Source organism: Protopterus annectens, chromosome 4.part1 (assembly GCF_019279795.1).
Source record: "Protopterus annectens isolate FY-2018-M chromosome 4.part1, PAN1.0, whole genome shotgun sequence".
Taxonomy (NCBI): Eukaryota; Metazoa; Chordata; order Ceratodontiformes; family Protopteridae; genus Protopterus; species Protopterus annectens.
The window spans coordinates 514294327-514315496 of NC_056734.1; the positions used below are offsets into that span (position 1 = coordinate 514294327).

General features: G+C 43.1%; 1 protein-coding gene across 1 annotated transcript in view; it reads left to right on the forward strand.

Moving 5' to 3' along the window:
* LOC122801243 (high density lipoprotein binding protein) overlaps positions 1–21170 on the forward strand; it is a 1918659-nt gene that overhangs the window by 1025633 nt on the left and 871856 nt on the right. The gene's annotated exons all lie outside the window — the stretch shown is intronic.

The window sequence follows — 21170 nt, forward strand, 5'->3', positions numbered from 1 at the left end:
TCTAGGGCCTTGACTTCTCCCCTACTCAGAATACCTCTTCTCCCTGAATACCTCAGATATAGTTTTCTCTTGAACCTAACAGTAGTGCAATTCAAGGGGTTCTGATCTCCATGTTTTAGCAACAAGTAAATTAAAATTGCCCCATTTTCCTTTTTAGACTTGATTTTATATATACTTTCACTACTCTAATTAGCACAATGTTTTGATATATATATATATATATATATATATATATATATATATATATATATATATATATATATATATATATATAATATGGGTCCTATTTGTAAGTACGGCTCATCGAACCGTACTTTATCAAACACAGTTCAGCTAAAGTGCATTTTGTCGAATGCATTTGCTAAAGAAAAAAAATGCAGTTTGCATGTCCTGATGTTCGTGTTACACTGCTGCAGTCATTACACTTGGGTTATCCTGCCGTCAGGTGATCCCGCAGTCGGCCAGAGTTCCAAAGTCTTGGTCCGGCGTTGGTTGTTGTCGCTTCTTCCCTGACGTCAGTGCGCCAGTGGTATAGAAGATGCAGCCAACGCCATTTTCTCCAGTCTTTCTTGCCTTGCGATGCCTGAAGCAAAAGCAGTTCGCAAGTGCCGGTCGGCTGACTCCTGAGATTTTCAATTTGAATTTCAGAACCGAAGTCTTCAATAAAGCGAAGTACCCCGTTGGGGAAACTTTTTCTTGCCTCAGATTGATGTCAGTAAAAGTTAATTGTATTTCTTGTGGGAAGCAAATACCTCATAAGGATTTTCTTTCTTACTGTATTCCATGCCTAGGCCCAGACCACAACGTCACTAGTCGGTTTTGTGCTAGATTTAACAAGCGCACTACTAAACGTCAGTTTGATTTTGCCCGACATTATTTTGGCTGAAGGTTCAATTATACCATGCCGTCGGAACAACCGGCTACCGGAATACACAAAAAGAGCAAAGACAAGGATAAAGGACAGGCAGAGGCCCAAAACTGAAGATGAAACCTCTTCTAGGCCAGTCGCCGGTTCTCCGATCTTCAGTGAGGCACATTCGCAGCCCCTGACAACCGCTACTTCAGAAACACAGGCTGCATCCGACTCCCACGTGGAGATGGCTAGGCCTCTGGATACTCAAGATTTAGGGCCTGCAGATACTAATCCATCAGAAGGGTCCGGAGCCGCTGAGCAGGCATCTGCTTCTGAGGGTGTTTTCAGACATTCTCAGCTTGCCATCAAATCTACAGCCAAGGCTAAAACTCCTTTAAAGACAAAGAAACAAGTGCAGCATTCTCCTGGACAGGCTTCCATGCCTAAAAAAACAGATGCTCAAAATAACCGAAGACTTAATTACTCTGATCAGGGGTTCCCATCCCCCTCCTGATAAAAGACCTTGGTGGGATGCAGACTGATTCCTCTGACCAGGTTTCCATTTCTTCTGATTCCTCTTCAGATCAGGGATACTCTTTACTCCCCTATGAGGATTCTGATGCTGAAGAATAGGTTCCTTCAGCCTCTCCTCCAGAGGACTATTCTTTTGGGGAAACTTTACATACCATGAGGGAGCATTTCCATTGGGAGGGCCAGGATTATTCAGAATCCTAGAAAAGGCTCAGATTCTTTTACTGCCTCAGCACAGGTCCCTTGCTATTCCGCCAGTGTTGGACATTGTGGATGTTGTGTACACTGAATCCAGTTTAAATCCTGATTCTTTGCCCCCTGCTCCAGTCAAGCCAGACAGATACTACAGAGTCCCTGACTCTCACAAATTTCTTTATAAAAACCCTTTTGCGGACCCAGAAACTATTTCCCAGGGTCCCAAAGGGGGTAAAGGCTTCCACGGCTAAAAATCCAGTTACCTCTGATGGGGATTCTAGAGCTTTAGACAGATGGGGGAAGAAAGTTTACACTTCTGCAACTTTAGCAGTGAGGGCTTTAAATTGCCAGTTTCATATGCTTAAATATCAGCAATACTTAATGTCTCTGTTAAAACAGAAAATGCTTACTAATGCAGAACATCCTGGCTATAAGGAAATGCAGGATTTATTGCATCCAGCTGAACAAGTGGGAAAACATACTTTACAATGTGGTTATGATTAATTGGAGGCTTCTTGTAGAGCAGCAGTTACAGGATCTGTGATTCGAAGGCATGCCTGGTTAAAAGAACAAGGTTTACCTGATCATGTCAAAGCAAAATTTTTGGATGCACCTTCACAGCAGGATGTCCTATTTGGTGTTAAGGCAAAAGAGGTATTAAAGAAAATGGAGGATAAGGCAAAATCTATGCAAACGGTGAAGGATTTCTTACAGGTACAGCCACCTCTATTCAGCAGAAATTGGCCTACAAAAAATTGCTCCTTTCCAGTGTCAGACAGACCACAAAGGGGCAGATACAGACGCCCAAGAGGGAGATCTCAGCCCCAAGGCTCGTGCAGACCTCGACAATGGGGTGTTTCCACCCCAAAAGGAGGGTAGACTGGTCACAACCTTGTAGGAAACAGTCCCAGTGACTTCCCCCTTCAGATGCCAAGCACTTCCCTTTTGGCAGCCCCCTTGGGAAAACTAGCACTTTTTATCAAAATTGGCGTATGGTCACCCAAGACAAATGGGTTCTGAATATTGTCTCAGGGTTACAGGTTTCACTTTCACACTTTATCAAGACTAAAAGCAATGCCAGACCTGCCACAAAATCAATGGGCAGAGGCTCAACAGCAAATTACCGCCCTCATGGACATGAGAGCTATTCAGAAAGTGCCACAACAGGAACAATGTCAAGGATTTTACTCTAGATTCTTTCTGGTCCCCAGAAAGGACAAAGCCTGGACCCATACTGGACCTTTCCTCTCTAAATACTTACCTCGATGTTCCGAAATTCAAAATGTTGATGCTACAGCAGCTTCTTCCCATGCTGGGCAAGAAGGCTTGGCTCATTACTTTGGACCTCAAGGAGACATACCTGCATGTCCCTATCGGACAAAATTGCAGAAGATACCTCAGATTCATAGCTGGTTTAGTGTATTACCAATTCTCTGCACTGCCCTTTGGCTTATCTTCAGCGCCCAGGGTCTTCACAAAATGCCTGGCACCAGTAATTGCATTTTGCAGACAAAAAGGAATTCAAATTTACCCATACTTGGACGACTACCTTATTCAAGCAGAGAACAAAGACGTTCTTCTAAAGCAACTGGTGTTTGTAAAAAGATTGCTAATTTGCCTAGGGTACACAGTAAATGAAAAGCAGTCAAAACTAGTGCCCTCACAAGAGAATATTCCTGGGTGCCAGCTTAAATACAACGTCCCAGATGGCTTATTTCACACCAGACAAACAAGGGCAACTGACTCGATACTTTCAATTGATGCTAACAAAAACCCAGCTCCCTGCAAGAAAAATTCTGCAGGCCTTGAGGTTCATGGCATCTTGCATACTACTAATTCCATATGCCAGACTGCATATGAAGAAATTACAATGGTACCTAAAGAGTGTTTGGTCTCAACACTGTCACAGTTTGGAAACAGTAATACCACTTATCCCTTGCCTTCAACAGGACTTTCGATGGTGGGCACAAGCCTGTCACCTCAAGGGACAGCCTTTCACTCAACCCACAGCCAGGCAAACACTGACAACAGATGCTTCGGATTACGCCTGGGAAGCACACTTGGCAGGAAAATGTTTTCAGGGCAAGTGAGCCGCAGAACAAAGGCATCTTCACATCAATCAAAAAGAGATGATAGCTGTACAAAATGCCCTTATAGCTTTCAAGGACCTTCTGCATCCAGGACCACTCCTACCCAAGACAGAACACCACAGTTATGTGGTACATAAACGAGCAAGGGGGCACTCATTCATATCCCCTCTGCAGACGATCCATGACTTTGTGGAACACAGCTCTAACCTATCAAGTTCATTTGCAAGCACAATTCCTGCCAGGAGAGAAAAATACTCTGGCAGATGACATGGATCCGCAGGAGTGGAAATTAAATCCACAAATATTCAGCATAACACAAAAATGGTGGAGCCCGGACTTAGATCCGTTGGCTTCCCCTATGAATTGCCAGCTACAAATATTCTGCACAAGGACTTACCACAAACAAGCATGGAAAGTGGATGCCCTCTCATTCAGCTGGAAAAACCTACAAGTATATGCCTTCCCACCACTGCCTCTCCTTTCAAAGGTACTCCTAAAAGCTAGACAAGAAAAGCCAAAAATTATCCTGATTGCCCCAGACTGGCCATGCCAGCACTGATACCCAGTCTTAAAGAACTTGGCACAAGGCTTGCCATGGATTTTACTTCAAATTCCACATCTTCTGATTCAGCAAAACAACCAGATACTTCACATACAGTTCAAAACTTTAAACCTGGCTGCATGGCAGATTCCTTAGTCAAGCAAACACCTCTCTAAAGCTGTTATGTATGTCATTTTGGAGGCCAGGAGACCTAGCACCAGGAGAGCCTGTTTGGATAAATGGAAGAGATTCTGTGCCTGGAACCAGGCACAGAGCTTTGACCCTCTTGTCCCAAATATTCCTCGGATACTATATTTAACTGAGATGCTGGACAAAGGCCTATCCTTTTCATCCATTAAGATCCACACCTCTGCCATCTCTGCCCATTACAACACAGATCCACCAATTTTCTCATGTTTTGTTAAAACAATACCTCAGAGGGGCTAAAAGCATAAGACCGCCCCATAAAGCACCAACTCCAACTTGGGACCTCAACTTCGTCTTGGAGAAATTAACTTTACCTCCTCTTGAGCCAGCCAATTCAGCAGAATTAAAATATGTCTCATGGAAAACTGCTCTGCTTCTGGCAATAACCTCAGCATGAAGAGCATCAGAATTACAGGCACTAATGGCAGTGGAACCTTTCATCATTTTTCATCAAAACAGGGTGTCTTTAAGAACAAACCCTATTTTTATGCCAAAGGCGGTATCAAGTGTGGCTCTAAACAAACTATTCACTTGCCAACATTTTATCCAAATCCCCAGAATAAAGGGGAGAGACTTCTGCATTCCTTGGACATGTACAGACAGTTATGCTTCTTGGACAAAACGAAAGCTTTCAGGAAAACTGAGCAATTGTTTGTAGCATATGCTGCAAGATCACAGGGAAAAGCTATTTGAAAACAGACCATCTCAAAATGGATAGGACACAGTATGTTTCTGCTAGACACAACATGGGAAAGCTGTACCTAGCAACATTAGGTCTCATTCCACCAGGGCTACAGCCACTTCAACTGCCTACCTCAGAGGAGTACCTACCCAGGACATTTTGGAAGCTGCAACTTGGAGTTCTGTGCATACCTTTACCAAGCATTACCACCTGCCTCTGCTCTAAATCCAGAGCTGGCTTTGCCACTGCAGTGCTGCAGGGCCTTATAACCACCACTAATGCTTTATAGAACCAGCCACCCAACCTCATCTTTGGGATTCTACCAAAGTGTAATGACGGCAGCAGTGTAACACTATGAACATAGTACAGTTTTGTACCTACCATAAATGTAGATGTTCAAGTGTATACACTGCTGCAGTCCAGTTTACCCTCCCTCCCCTCTTCCTTGCTGGTACTTGTCTATGCCTTCTATCCTTTACAACCTGTGTGGTGCATTTGCTGGTAACAAAGTTTTGGTTTCATTTTTATGTATGTCTTATTAGCAATATGTATTGCCTACCTATTTGGGGTCACCTGACATCTGGGGCAAGAAAAACTGAAGAAAATGGCGTCTGCTGCATCTTGTACACCCCTGGCGCACTGACGTCAGGGTAGAAGCGACAGCAACAGACGCCGGACCAAGACTTTGGAACTCTGGCCGACTGTGGGGGACCGCCTGACGGCAGGATAACCCAAGTGTAATGACAGAGTGTATACACTGCTGCAAACATCTACATTTATGGTAGGTACAAAACTGTACTTTAGTTGTACTTAAATGTATACTGTTGATGTACAATTAAGGAAACTCCTCTTGAGATCATGGTACAGTGGGGATAAGGGGATATTTCCTTTTCCCCACTGTAGTGCGATCTCTGAATGAGAATAATAAAGTGGGGGGGGTTGCAGGGGGGCTTGCCCCTGCATAATATTTAGTTTGCTATGTTCTTTTTTTTTTACATTTTACACTGGAACTCCTGTATATCTGAGCAGCCTTCTATTCATATCAACTTATATGGTTTTACTCAAACTATAACATCCCCAACCCGCACCAATAAAACTAACAACAAAACTAGTACCCTTGACTGGATACTCACTAATACCCCCCAACTAAACTATAAAACAGGCACCCTCCCTGAGGACATAAGTGATAACTTGCTTACCTATTTAATCAGAATAAAAACTGTCATCCTAAACTCTGCCATCTGTAGAACTATTCACACTACCAAAAATTTTAACCCTGCTCACTTTCAAGCTGAACTAGTCACCTGTGACTGGTCACCCCTGAAATACCTCCCAATAGATAATGCTGTGAAATACTTTAACTCTAAATTTCTAACCATTTTAGACAGCCATGCCCCATTACGCAGTTAGAATTAGAACCAAACCGGCACCATGGCTCACCAAAACGACCAAACAAAAAATCCTCCAAAGAAATAAACAATGGGCCAAATGGCGCTCAACAAAAAGCTCCTCAGACCACCTGCAATTCAGACAGCTAAGAAATGAAACAAAAAAGCCATATTAGCTGATAAAAGAAACTACTACTACCAACTACAACAAACCAACCAAAATAATCCCCAAAAATTCTGGCGAGGTATCAATAACCTCCTACACCCTGGATGCTCAAGTACTCCCTCTCCCTCTGATCAAAACAATCCCATCCAAATAGCAGACTCATTTAATACTTTTTTCACTGAAACCATACAATCCCTAGCCAACCAGCTATCCCCTAGCATCCCAGGCTCTGCCACAACCTTTACCAATAATTCTCATCAATTTCATTTTCAGCCAGTGCCCACTTCACTTATCTCTGCTGATAAATTACCTGCAGAATACCTGCAAAAAGCTGCTAAAGTCATAGCCTACCCCATATCCATCCTCATTAACAGAACTATTTCTGAAGGATCTATTCCCCTAATCTGGAAAGTCTCTCACATAATTCCCCTGCATAAGGGCAGTAACTCCAAAGAGTTGTCCAATTATAGGCCCATAGCTATTCTATCTCCTTTGGCAAAAATAATGGAGAAATGTGTACACATACAACTGTTAACCTACCTACTCGATCACAATTTATTAGCACCCTGTCAACATGGCTTTAGACCATTTCATAGCACCACCTCTGCTCTCTTATCCTTCACTAACCATATTAACAGCAATCGTAATATTGATACTCTATCCTCAGCTGTTTTTATTGATCTGTCCAAAGCATTTGACATGGTGAATCACCACCTCCTTATAGACGCACTCAACCTGTCATTGGACAACCATACTGTACAATGGTTCCAATCATACCTACATAACAGGCAACAGGCTGTACTATGGGAAAATACTTTATCTTTCCACGTCCCAGTCACTCTAGGGGTCCCGCAAGGATCTATATTAGGCCCATTACTCTTCTCCATCTTTACAAATGACCTTCATTCTGTAATTCCTCAAGCTGATTGTATCCAATACGCTGACGACTCCACACTCATATGCGCTGCTGCTTCTCAATCAGAACTTCAGTCACTAACCCAAATGGCCTTTAGTACAGTTGAAAACTGGCTCCTACAAAGACGTCTTATCCTTAACCCCAAAAAAACAAAAATGCTACTATTTACCCCCACCCGCAGAACCTCCCCACTTAACTTTACTTCAAATGATGGAACTATAATATCCCTGGAACCAACCACCAAACTACTCGGGGTACTAATAGATAACTTGTCCTTTGAACCTCACATTAATAACACCATAAAAATAGTAAACAAGAAACTAGGTTCCCTCTATAGAATAAAACCCTTTCTTACACCTCCAGCCAGGGTTACTGTTGCTCGTACCCACCTCATCTCTACCTTGCTCTATGCCTCCCCTATCTATACCAAAATATGTAGAAGTAATCTGAGTAAACTTACATCCTCCTACAACAATATTGCCAGATTTGCAGCTGGGTCCTCCTATAGAACTCATCACTGTATCAATCTGAATCAGTTAGGATGGTTAGAGCTGCCAAATTTAATACTTTTCAATCAATTAATAGTATCCCATAAGATCCTGTATTTACCTCAAAATACACCCATACTTACATCCCTAGTCATCCCCTATAATAACCTCAAGACCTTATGCTCAGCTAATAACCTACTTGTACAAATATAAAAATCCAACAACTTAGCTGGTGACACCTTGTTCTCCAATACAGTAGGTAAAGCCTGGAACATCCTCCCAAGCCAGCTAACCTCAATATCCTCTGAAAGCTTATTTAAAAGCAAGCTTAAACCCTACCTCAAATCACACTGGCTATGCCCCTGTGTTAACCCAGACTAAGTACCTAACTATTAACTAGACAACCACAATTCCTAGCCTATCATGATCTTGTGTTGTCTCACTAATTTTTAGTGAGCTTAACCTTCCTTAGGATTTTTTCTCATGTAAATAAGTATATACAGTGGAATGATCAAACACCTTCATATAGTATCACAACCTATGTGTTAAATAACACTAGAAATCCATCCTTGTTTGCTGTTCTTCTATACTCTGTTGATCTCTAGTGTTTTTCTTTCTTAGGTTTTTGTGAGACCTCAGTATCTCATCATAAATTACTAGGTGTATCTAATTTTGTAATATGTTATAAAGATTTGTACTACACCATTTCTAATACAAATGTATTAGTCTTATTCATCTATTCTTAGATAAATTTTTCCTTTTTCCTACTGAAATATAAAATATATAATCTTAGGCTTGTACTGTAATTGTTAAAACTTATGTACCAAATTATACTGTTATTGTCTTTGTCTTGACCTTTTATGTTGTAATTTGTGGAGCTTTTCTCCCCGGGCCTCCACTGAAAATGGACATATATCCAGCTGGACTAGCCCGGTCAACAAATGTAAAATAAAATAAATTTTACTGTTTTTGTTCCGCGAAAGTGCATTTTCCATGTAATGCACTTTCGCGGAAGTTTATCAGAAGTACGGTTCGATTAACCGTATTTTCGATAATACAAAGTAGACCCATGTAGGGAGAGATGTTTTTTTTTAATTGTTGTATTTTGTTCTTCAGCAGGTAGGCCCTATTGGGTTCTATCCTTTAGTGTTTTCAAGTTTAAAATGAAAATAGTTTGGTAACAATTGGATATCTTGCTGGGGTTTTCAGTAGTACTCTATACTTTAGAGTAACACAGTGCTGTGGAATTGCCTTTCTGCTGCTTCCTCAGATAGGATCAGTTGTTTGTCTTCTCCCTCTAAGGTAGCTGAAAAATCAGTATAGAAGGACAAGGACAGAGGGTTAAAGATCTTGGAGAAACAAAACTCACGAGAAGAGCTTTTAAGAAATCTTGTAAACTGTCATGACCCAACAGTTCTGGGTCTAGCACCAAAAGTGTGTAAGCCATCCGATCCTAAGACAGGTCTGTTACAATCTCCTTCACCTACATTATTCTTCTTCCCAGATCTGATTAGCCCACAGTTGCATTCTCCTGTTTTGCAGGAGAAAAGACCATTGTGGGCTTCTTTAATAGCCTCTTAAGTGAGATCGGATCATCCTTCAGAGAGCCTTACGGAAGTAGATATCTGTGGTATGAAGCGGTGATTTCTTCAACAACAGATTCACTTGGGGATCATCCTGGTGTTATCTCCGCAACTTGACCAGAGAACATCTATGACCCCCCCCCCCAAAGAACCCTCTGAGCCAATCCTCAGATCTGCAGTTCATGGATCTGAACATATATGAAACATCTACGCCAGTGCAGATGGACCTCAATACATCTGACTTTTACCCCCTCTTTGACTCTCTTGTGGGGTTGGGGAAGGGAAACTGAGCTGGAACCCTGGAAGACTGAACTTCACTTTCAGATCCATCTTTACCTCTTGGTGCATTGGCTCTTGATAACTTGGATGTTCATCTTGTTTCACTGTTGCAGTCCTAACCAATGGGTTGTCTGGCTCCCAGTAGCCCTCGATTGGTTAGAATACCAAAGGTAAGTAAGTATGACATTGGCTGTCAACGGTTGTAAAGGATGTCAGGACATCCGATACAAAAGGAGTCAGCCGACGTCACTTCCTCAGTCTTCCTTGCAGCGGGGCCTGAAGCAGAAGCATTTCTTGCACGAGTGCCAGTTGGCAGTTTACCTTTTTTGGTTTCAGACTGTAAAGTTGAAGTCCACTACAGCTAAGTACCAGATTGGGGATCCTTTTCTTGCCTTAGCGAATGTCAGAAAAGGTTAATAATTGTCTTACGTGTGGAAAGCAGATTCCCCATAGAGATTTTCATTTCTATTGCATTATTTGTTTAGGCCTTGACTACGACGTTCCTAATTGTGATCTCTGTGCCTCCTTTAATCTGCGTACTGTTCGTTGTTGGGCTAAGCTTTTATCTAAACATTTTGGAGTTTGGCCTAAGTTTGTCGGTACGGCGTCTGCTGGTCTTCAGGCTTTGGATATCCCCAAGAAACATGTGGATAAGGACTGCAAAAGGCTTCAGAAGGTTAAGTCCTCTGATAAGATGGCTGTCAGTCATGTGGTAGCCAGTGAGGCACCTTTGCAGTCCCTGCAGTCGGCGGATTTTCAACCACAGGCCTCTGTTGAGACCATTTCAGTTCCCCAGGCCTCTGGCCTCCATTTTGCCTTCTGACCTTTCGCCAGTCACCTCAGCTGGAGCTGCTAAAATGACTCTGGTGTCAGAGGCCTCCGTTCTTCGTTCATACAGCAAGCTCATATCAAACTACCTCTACTGCAACTTCTGCGTTTGCCAGGCTTCCTGAGTCCTTCAGACTTGCAGGTAAATCTTCCAGTCATAAGCCTATGAAAAAGGCTCCAGATGTTTAGTGTTTCACTGTTGCAGTCCTCCCATATGGGTAGTGTTTCACTGTTGCAGTCCTCGCATATGGGTCATCAGGCTCCTGGTAGCCCTCAGTTGGCCCGAATACCAGAGTCCTTGGTATATGATGTTGGCTGCCGCCAGTTGTAAAACTGATGTCAGAACGTCCGGTATAAAGGGAGGCAGCCAACGCCATTTCCTCAGTCTTTCTTGCAGTGGAGCCCGAAGCAGATGCAATTCGCACTAGTGCCGATTTGCTGTTTACCTTCATTTTGCTTTCATACTACCAAGTTGAAGACTCCTTCAGATAAGTACCCCACTGGGGATCCTCTTTTCTTGCTTTAACGAATGTCAGATAGTTAACTGTTTTGCCTGTGAAAAACAGATTCCGCACCCTGATTTTCATTCCTATTGTATCACTTGTTTGGGCCTTGAGCATGACGCCCCTAACTGGCATATGGTATGCAGGTTAAAAGAAGCACAGAAATCACATAGAGCTAAGATTTTGTGTAAGCATTTCAGAGTGTAGCCTAAGTTCGTCGGTATGGCATCTTCTGGTCTCCCAACTTCAGCTGTTTATAAGAAATGCAAAGACAAGGACCGCGACAGGCCTCGGGTTAAATCTAATGATGCACTGGTGAAATTGGTAGTCAGCGCAGTGAGTCAGTGAGGCGCTTTCGCAACTCCTGCAGTCTGCAGATTTTCAGCCGCAAGCCTCTGCCGAGACCTTTACGGAGTCCTCCACGCCACCAGGCTGCTTTTTTGTCTTCAGACCCTCCACCTCTCGCCGCCTCAGGTGGGTCCGGAGCCGCTTTGCAGGCAACTGCTTTTGACGTCTCTTTTTGACATGAGACCAGAACCAGACTGACTACCTTAGTTCAGACTTCTGCAGTTGCTAGGCCTCCTGAGTCCCTCCGCATTGCTAGTAAACCGTCCAGCTGCAAACCTTCTCACAAGCAGGTGTCTGCCTTCCCCTACTGTGCCTCAGTCCCAGTTGGTAAAGATGGCTGCTGATCTTTCCCCGATTATGTGTTGTCATTCCCCCCTTCAAAGAGAATTAGGGAATTCTTCTGATGTTTTGTTTGTCTCGGATTCTGAGACTTCCAGCATGTCTGCTGGTGAAGAAGGAAATTCTCAACTTTTTTCTGGCTTTGAGGATTCTGATGCCGAGGACTCTATTCCTTCTGCCTCCCCTCCATAGGATTTTTCATTTGGGGATACTTTGAATACCCTTAGGGAGCATTTTAAATGAGAATGTCAGGATTTTAATACTTTTCAATCAATTAATAGCCCATAAGATCCTGTATTTACCTCAAAATAATCCCATACTTACATCCCTAGTCATCCCCTATAATAACTTCAAGACCTTACACTCAGCTAATAACCTACTTGTACGAATATCAAAATCCAACAACTTAGCTGGTGACACCTTGTTCTCCAATACAGTAGGTAAAGCCTGGAACATCCTCCCAAGCCAGCTAACCTCAATATCCTCTGTCAGCTTATTTAAAAGCAAGCTTAAACCCTACCTCAGATCACACTGGCTATGCCCCTGTGTTAACCTAGACTAAGTACCTAACTATTAACTAGACTCCCACAATTCCTGGCCTCCCATGATCATGATCTTGTGTTGTCTCACTAATTTTTAGTGAGCTTAACCTTCCTTAGGATTTTTTTCTCATGTAAATAAGTATATACTGTGGAATTATCAAACACCTTCATATAGTATCACAACCTATATGTTAAATAACACTAGAAATCCATCCTTGTTTGCTGTTCTATACTCTATCTATTGATCTCTAGTGTTTTTCTTAGGTTTTTGTGAGACCTTAGTATCTCTTATCATAAATTACTAGCTGTATCTAATTTTGTAATATGTTATAAAGATTTGTACTACACCATTTCTAATACAAATGTATTAGTCTTATTTATCTGTTCTTAGATAAATTTTTCCTACTGAAATATAAAATATATAATCTTAGGCTTTTACTACAATTGTTAAAACTTCTTATGTACCAAATTATACTGTTATTGTCTTTGTCTTTACCTTTTATGTTGTAATTTGTGGAGCTTTTCTCCCCGGGCCTCCACTGAAAATGGACTTATATCCAGCTGGACTAGCCCGGTCAACAAATGTAAAATAAATTTTCCAGAAAAGAATCGGGGAATTTTTGGATCTGCCACAGCATAAGCCTCTGGCTATATCTCCAGTTTTGGAAGATGTGGATGATGTTTTCATGGAAAATTCTTTAACTCCTAATTCTGTTCCTCCTGCCCCCATAAAACCGGGTAGGTATTACAGGGTTCCTGAATCTGAAATTCCTTTTAAAAAACCCTACTGCTGATCCAGAAGTTATTTCTCAAGGGCCTAAGGGTGACCCTATGCCTTCTGATAAGGAGTTTAGGGCCTTACAGGTGGGGTAAAAAAGTCTATACCTCTGCAACTCTTGCCATTAGATCAGTTGTCTTTTTCACATGCTGAAGTAGCAGCAGCATACTTTGGAGGCTATTAAGACTAAACTTGGTGATATTCCCTCCATGACGGAGAACAAAGATTTACAAGACTTATTGAATTCTGCCACTTTTGTTGATAAGCATTCACTTCATTGTGGTTTTGACACTTTGGAGGCTTCCTGCAGGGCAGCAGCCACTAGTTCTGTAATTCGAAGGCATGCTTGGCTCAGGGAGCAGCCTCTTTCTGAACCATTTGTCTAAATTGCTGGATGTTCCTTTGCAGAAGGATGATCTTTTTGGTAATGAGGCTGAGGAGGTACTGAAGAAGTTGAAGGATAAGGCGAAATCTGTGCAAGCTGTAAAATATTTCTTTCAGGTTCAGCCTCCTCGGTTTAGTAAGGATTATCCTTCCAAGAATTGGTCTTTCCCTGATCCTGGCAAGCAGGATCTCTCTAGGCCTAGGGGTTTCAGATCTTCCAGAGGGCAGACTTCTGGCCCTCAGAGGGCTGAACAATGGCATTCCTCTTCTGCTAAATTGGGGAGTTCTAAGCCAGCTTCCCAAAGCAAACATTCACAATCACTCCGGCCTTCTTGTGCCTACCTCTGCGTGCCCTGGGTTTCCTTTGTGGGGAAGGTTAGCCAGGTTCGCAGAGGTATGGTCTACCATCACAGATGACAAATAGGTGCGCAGTATAGTAAACCAAGGTTACAAGTTTTACTTTCACACTTTCCCGGTTTTACAAGAGTTCCCAGACATACCCAGATCTATCAGGGCAGAGGTAGAAACTCGCATTTCTTCTTTACTGACTACGGGGGCTATAGAGCCAGATGTTCTTCATTCCACATTGCTGCAGTCCTAACTATTGGGTAGTCCGCTGTCCAGTCGGCCCGAATACCAAAGTATGGCTGACGGTCAGCGCATTAGACTGACGTCAGTACGTCAGGGTACTAATGCGCATGACCGACGTCATATCCTCAGTCTTTTTTGCCACTGGTTCTGTTCTTCGTAGGCATGCCTGGTTGAGAGATCAGAATTTAGCTGAGCATGTTAAAACAAGGATTTTGGATGCTCCTTTGCAGTCTGATGTGTTGTTTGGTTCGCCTGTGGAAGCAGTTTTAAAGAAAATGGAGGACAAGGCTAAGTCTATGCAAACTGTTAAGGATTTTTTGCAGGTGCAGCCTCCGAAGTTTAGTAGAAATTGGCCTACTAAGGGATGGACTTATCCTGCTTATGATTCCCAGTCTAGGGGTAGGTCTAGACGTGGTAGGGGCAGAGCTCAAGGTTCTTTTAGGCCTAGGACAGGGAGTTCTACTGCTCAGACTTCTGGTGAGGGCAGGGGTCAGTCCTTTCGTAAGCAGACCCAATGACCTGCCTTTTCAGCTGCCAGTACATTCTCGCCTGGCAGCACCTTTGGGAGGAAGGCTGTCTCTTTTCAAAGAAAATTGGGATTTAATTACCCAAGACAGATGGGTTCTGGATATCATTCACCACGGTTACAGGTTTTATTTCCATACCTTGCCTCCTTTCAAAGGCATGCCAGACATTCCTCCTCTACAAAGAAAAGAGGCTCACAAGCAAATTGCTCTGTTGCTCCAAATAGGGGCCATTCAGCCAGTTCCTGTACCAGAAAGGGGCCTAGGATTTTATTCTCGCCTGTTCCTAGTACCAAAAAGGGAACACGTGGAGACCAATTTTGGATTTATCTATCCTCAACACTTATCTGGACATTCCCAAGTTCAAAATGTTGACGTTACAACAGCTTTTACCTCTGCTGGGCAAAGATCACTGGATGGTAACTTTAGATCTCAAGGAAGCTTACCTTCATGTGCCTATAAGACTAAGTTGCAGGAAGTATCTGCCGAGCTGGAAATTCTCATTATCAGTTCTCTGCATTGCCCTTTGGCTTATCCACTGCGCCCAGAGTATTCACAAAGGTTCTGGCTCCAGTGATAGCTTACTTCAGGCTAAAAGGAATTCAAATCTATCCTTACTTGGACGACTGCCTGATTCTAGCTCAAGAAAGGAAGTCCTTCTACAGCATTTGGATTGTCATAGCAGTGCTAAGATGCCTAGGGTATTCTGTGAACGAAATAAAGTCCAGTCTAGTACCCTCTCAAGACATGTGCTTTCTGGGTGTGAGACTGAATACAGCAGCCCAGATGGCCTTTTTAACCCCGGACAAACAAAAGAATCTTTCCAGTTACTTCCATCAACTATCTCTTCAGTCCGGGCTGACTGCAAGGACAGTCCTTCAAGCCTTAGGGTTCATGGCATCTTGTATTCTGGTGCTTCCCAATGCCAAACTGCATATGAGGAAGCTGCAATGGTATCTCAAAATGTATGGACACAGCACTGCCAGGATTTGGACACTGTCATTCAAATAATACCTTGCATTCAAACGGAATTTTTGTGGTGGGCTCAGGAATATCACCTAAACAAGGGACTCTGTGACCCGGCCAGAGGGTCAGATTCTAACGACAGATGCCTCAGACATTGCTTGGGAGCTCATCTAAATGGAAAGTGGATACAAGACAAGTGGCCTGCCAGACTACAGCATCTACATATCAACATGAAAGAGATGTTAGCAGTCCAGTTTGCATTAATGGCTTTCAAGGAGTTACTTCTTCCAGGGCAGGTGTTGATTCTAACAGACAACACAACTGTCATGTGGTACATCAACAAACAAGGGGGGAACACATTCTTACCCATTGTGCAGGCAAGCAATGATTTTATGGGAGACTGCGCTCAGCTTGCAGCTAACTCTTCAGGCAAGGTTTCTGCGGAGCACAGAACTCCTTAGCAGATGTGTTAAGCAGACAAATCATGGATCCCGAGTGGAAACTGGATCTTCATGTATTTCAAAAATTGACAGTGTCATGGGGAACTCCAGACATAGATCTGTTCGCTTCTCCACTAAACCACCAGCTGCCAAAGTTTTGCACAAAGAGGTTTCATCACACAGCTTGGAAAGTGGATGCTCTTTCTTTCAGTTGGAAAAATCTTCATGTGTATGCTTTTCCCCCTCTGCCTCTTCTCCCAAAGGTGCTTCTAAAGGTCAGACAAGCCAAGGATGATTTTAATAGCTCCAGATTGGCCTCGACAGCACTGGTACCCATTACTGAGGAGTCTGGTAAGGAAGCCTCCATGGCCTTTACCCTTGATTCCACACCTGTTCTCAGAGGGACGGTCACCTGCTCAATGTCAAGCTTCACTCTCTTCATCTAACAGCCTGGCATATTCTGTTTTGAAAGACAGCAGGTCTCAACTTCCTCAAGTTTTAAATGTGATTATGGAAGCCAGGAGACCTAGTACAAGGAAAGTGTACGCAGAAAAATGGAAGAGATTTTTATTTTGGAGTGCAGCAAACAATTTGGAGATTTCTGAGCCTAATTTGAGTGTGGCTCTTCAATATCTTACTGAGTTATTGGACAAAGGTTTGTCTTACTCTTCCATTAAGATTCATGCTGCAGCAATTTCAGCTCACTATGATTGTGACCCACCATTGTTTTCGCATCCTTTGTTCAAGCAATTTCTTAGGGGCAAAGAGAATATAAGGCCTCACGTAGAGCTCCTACTCCTGCTTGGGATCTCAATTTTGTGTTGGAGAAACTTACTCTACAACCTTTTGAGCCTCATGGCTACTGCTGAATTGAAATACTTATCATGGAAGACTGCTTTTTGTTGGCCATTACTTCTGCAAGAAGGGTTTCTAGTGCAGGCCCTTATACATGGTTGAGCCTTTTTGATTTTCCATAAGGATAGGGTATCATTACGTACTAATCCTTCCTTTATGCCTAAGGTGGTTTCTAGTGTGGCTTTAAACCAAACTATTCATTTGCCTACTTTTTATGCAGATCCTCAAAATAAAGGGAAAAGATTTTGCACACTTTAGATGTACACAGGCAGTTGCGTTATTATTTGAGCAGGACTAAGGTTTTTTTGCAGTCTCAGTAGTTGTTTGTTTCTTTTTTGGGTTCGCAGGGCAAGCCTGTGTCAAAACAAACTATTTCTAGGTGGATTGGGTTTTGCATTGCATTTTGTTATTCCATCATGGCAAGGAGATTCCAGTTGGGATTAGGCCTCATTCCACTAGGGCTACTGCCACTTCAACAGCATTTCTAAGGGGTGGCAACTAAGGATATTTTGGAGGCAGCTACTTGGAGTTCAGTGCATACTTTCTCTAAGCATTATCACCTTCCTCTCTACTCTAAATCTAGGGCTGGTTTTGCCACAGCTATTTTGCAAGGCATGTTGTCAGTTCCTGCTTCCTTATGATTTGCCAGCCTCCTTACCTCTGCTTTGGGATTCCAATAGTTAGGACTGCAGCAATGTGGAATGAAGAACATAGGACAGTTTTGTACCTAGGATAAATGTAGGTGTTCGGATCCACATTGCTGATCAACCAGTCCACCTCCTTCCCTCTGTGTTTAGGGGTGGTTGTGTAGGTGAGGTTATATTCTAGTAATTTTGTATATATTGTACATATTTTTGGTGCAGGTATGTTTGGAGTTTTTGGTGTTGGCCTTATCTTTTCAGGGTCTTCTGACATCTGGGGCAAGAAAAGACTGAGGATATGACGTCGGTCATGCGCATTAGTACCCTGACGCATCTGACGCTAATGCGCCCTGACCGACGTCAGCCATATACTTTGGTATTCGGGCCGACTGGACAGCGGACTACCCAATAGTTAGGACTGCAGCAATGTGGATCCTCGAACATCTACATTTATGGTAGGTACAAAACTGTACTTTTCTGCAAATCAGGCAGACCTAGGTTTTTATTAGACTTTTTCTGTACCCAAGAAAGGGGCATCTGGTGCCCTGTTCTGGATTTGTCTATTCTAAACACTTTTCTGGTGATTCCCAAATTCAAAATGCTCACCCTTCAACAGTTACTAACAATGCTCGGCAAGGATTCATGGCTGGTAACTTTGGATGTCAAGGAGGCTTATCTGCACATACCAATAAGCGAAGGTTGCAGGCAGTTCCTTAGCTTCAGGGTGGGGGAGCAACACTTTCAATCCTCTGCATTGTACTTTGGCTTGTCTACTGCTCCCTGAGTTTTTACCAAGTGCATGGCTCCAGCCATTGCTTTTTGCAGGCAGAGAAACATTCAAATTTATCCTTTCCTTGGACGACTGTCTCATTCAAGCAAACTCCCCAGAACAACTAGAAAAGGATTTGGTTTCGTGAAGAACACTCTCCTCTTTGGGTTACACCCTCAAGAAATGAAGTCAAAGATCATTCCTACAGGGGAGATTGTTTTATTTGGGGGAGAGTCTGAATACACCCACCCAGATGATATTCCTCCCTCAACAGAAGCAAGATGATCTTTCGGCTTACTTCAGAAACTTGGCAAGCATGGCCCTACTCTCTGCAAGGCAATTCCTGCAAGCACTGGAGTTCATGGCTTCATGTATTTTTGATGATCCCATATGCATGGCTTCATGTATTTTGATGATCCCATATGCAAAGCTGCATGAGAACTTCAATGGTACTTCAAGAATCTTTGGTGTCAACACAGACAGGACTTAGACTTGATTCTTCCTGTGATTCCATGTCTACAAATGGAGTTCCTATTGGGCGACAGCCTGTTCTCAAAACGAGGGTCTGTTTTTCTGCCCATTGCCTGCCAAACAGACTCTTACCATGGATGCCAAAGATGTTGCATGGGGAGGGCTCATCTGGAAGGCAGGGGCGTACAGTGGACTTGGAGCAACCAGCAGATTCATCTGCACATTAACTTAAAAGAATTGATGGCAGTGCAGCAGTCCTTGCTGGCTTTAAAGGACATACTCTACCCTGGGACTCTGCTGATCAGGACAGACAATACCGCAGTCATGAGGTACATCAACAAGCAAGGGGGGACTTAATCTTGCCCTTTGTGCAGACAAAGCATGAGACGATTGTCCATAGCATCCATGGGCTTACATCTTGTAGCCCACTATCTCCCAGGGAGGCTAAACTCCTTGTCTGATCATTTGAGCAGACATGTTCTGGATCCTCACTAGTGGCAACTGAACAAGGACATTTTTCACTGCATCACTCATCATTGAGGTACCCCACAAGTGGTTCTTTTCTCCTCTCACACCAACCATCTCCTTCCAACCTTCTGCATCAGGGAATTTCACAACAGTGCTTGGAAGGTGGACTCGTTGTCCTTCCCATGGAGACATCTCAGTTTATACATTTCCTCCTCTGCCTATTCCCAGAGTGCTGCTAAAGATAAGGGACGAAAAACCAAAGGCTATTCTGATAGCGTCAGATTGGCCCAGACAGCATTGGTATCCCCTCCTTCTCAGCCTTTCACAGTCTCAGCCTTGGCATCTTCCCCTGGTATCAGATCTGTTGGTTCAGGGAGGGAGAAAATTCCTTCATCCTCATCTAAAAACTATGCATTTAAGTGCCTGGCTAATGCTTAAAATCTTTCCTAACAGGTGGTTGAAGATCTGCATGAGGCCCAGCACCAGAAAATCCTATGCAGATAAATGGAAGAGATTTTGCTTTAGGAAGCTGGTTAAAGGAAAATACTCTTCTCATCCTTTCCCTAATTCTTGACTACCTAGCAGGACTGCATAATGGTGGACTTTCCTTTTCTTCAATCAAAATTCACGCTTCAGCAATTTTGGCTCATTGTTCTTATGAGCAACCCATTTTTTCTCACCCCTTGATGAAACCGTTCCTGAGGGGAGTTAGTAATCTTAGACCTCCCAGTAGAGCTCCTACTCCTGCTTGGGATCTTAATTTTGTCCTGGAAATATTTACTCTGCCTCCCTTTGAACCAGCTGCCTCTGCGGATTTTGAAGTTTCTATCCTGGAAGACTGCTTTCCTTTTAGCTATTACTTCAGCTAGAAGGGTATCTGAGCTGCAAGCCTTAATGGCAGTAGAACCTTTCATTATTTTTCACTCTGATCGAGTTTCTCTGAGAACTAATCCCTCCTTCATGCCTAGGGTAGTTTCCAGTTTAACCCTTAACCAGTCTATTCACCTGCCTACATTTTTCAACAACCCCCCAAAATAAAGGGGAAAGGATTCTGCACTCTTGATGTACATAGACAGCTGAGATTCTGCTTAGGACTAAATCCTTTAGAAAATGTGAACATTTGGTTAGTTTTGCTCCTGGGGCTCAGGGTAAAGCTATTTCAAGACAAACCATCTCCAAATCGATTGCTCATTGTATTCACTTTTGTTACCTGCAGCATGGGAAGGTTCCCCCTCAGGGTATTAGGACCCATTCTCCTAGAGCAGCTTCTACCTCTGCAGCTTTTGAGAGGTGTGCCTACTAAGGACATTTTAGAAGCAGCTACTTGGTGGTCTGTCCATACTTTCACAAAGCATTACAATCTACTTTTGTTTTCTAAATTTAGGACTTGTTTTGCCTCTGCAGTTTTGCAGGACCTTCTTACCAGCCTTTAATCTGTTATTTTTCTTCCACCCTTTCTTTTTTTTCCTGGGCTTTGGGAATCCACCCTTATGTGAGGACTGCAACAGTGAAACATGAACATAGTACAGTTGTGTACACTTAACATAAATGTGGATGTTGGTGTATTCACTGTTTGCAGTCCTGGTTTCTCACCCTCCATTCCCCCTTTTTCCTAAGGCACAGACTATTTTTATTTTTTGTATGACGTGTCCAGGGTGCTACCTTCCTGGGTTAACCTTTTTTTGGGGGGGGTTCCTGACCGTTAAGGCAAGAAAAACTGAGGAAACTGCGTCGACTGCCTCCATTTATACCAGACTTTCTGACATCCATTTTATAACCAGCAGCAGCTGTACAAAGGATTGCG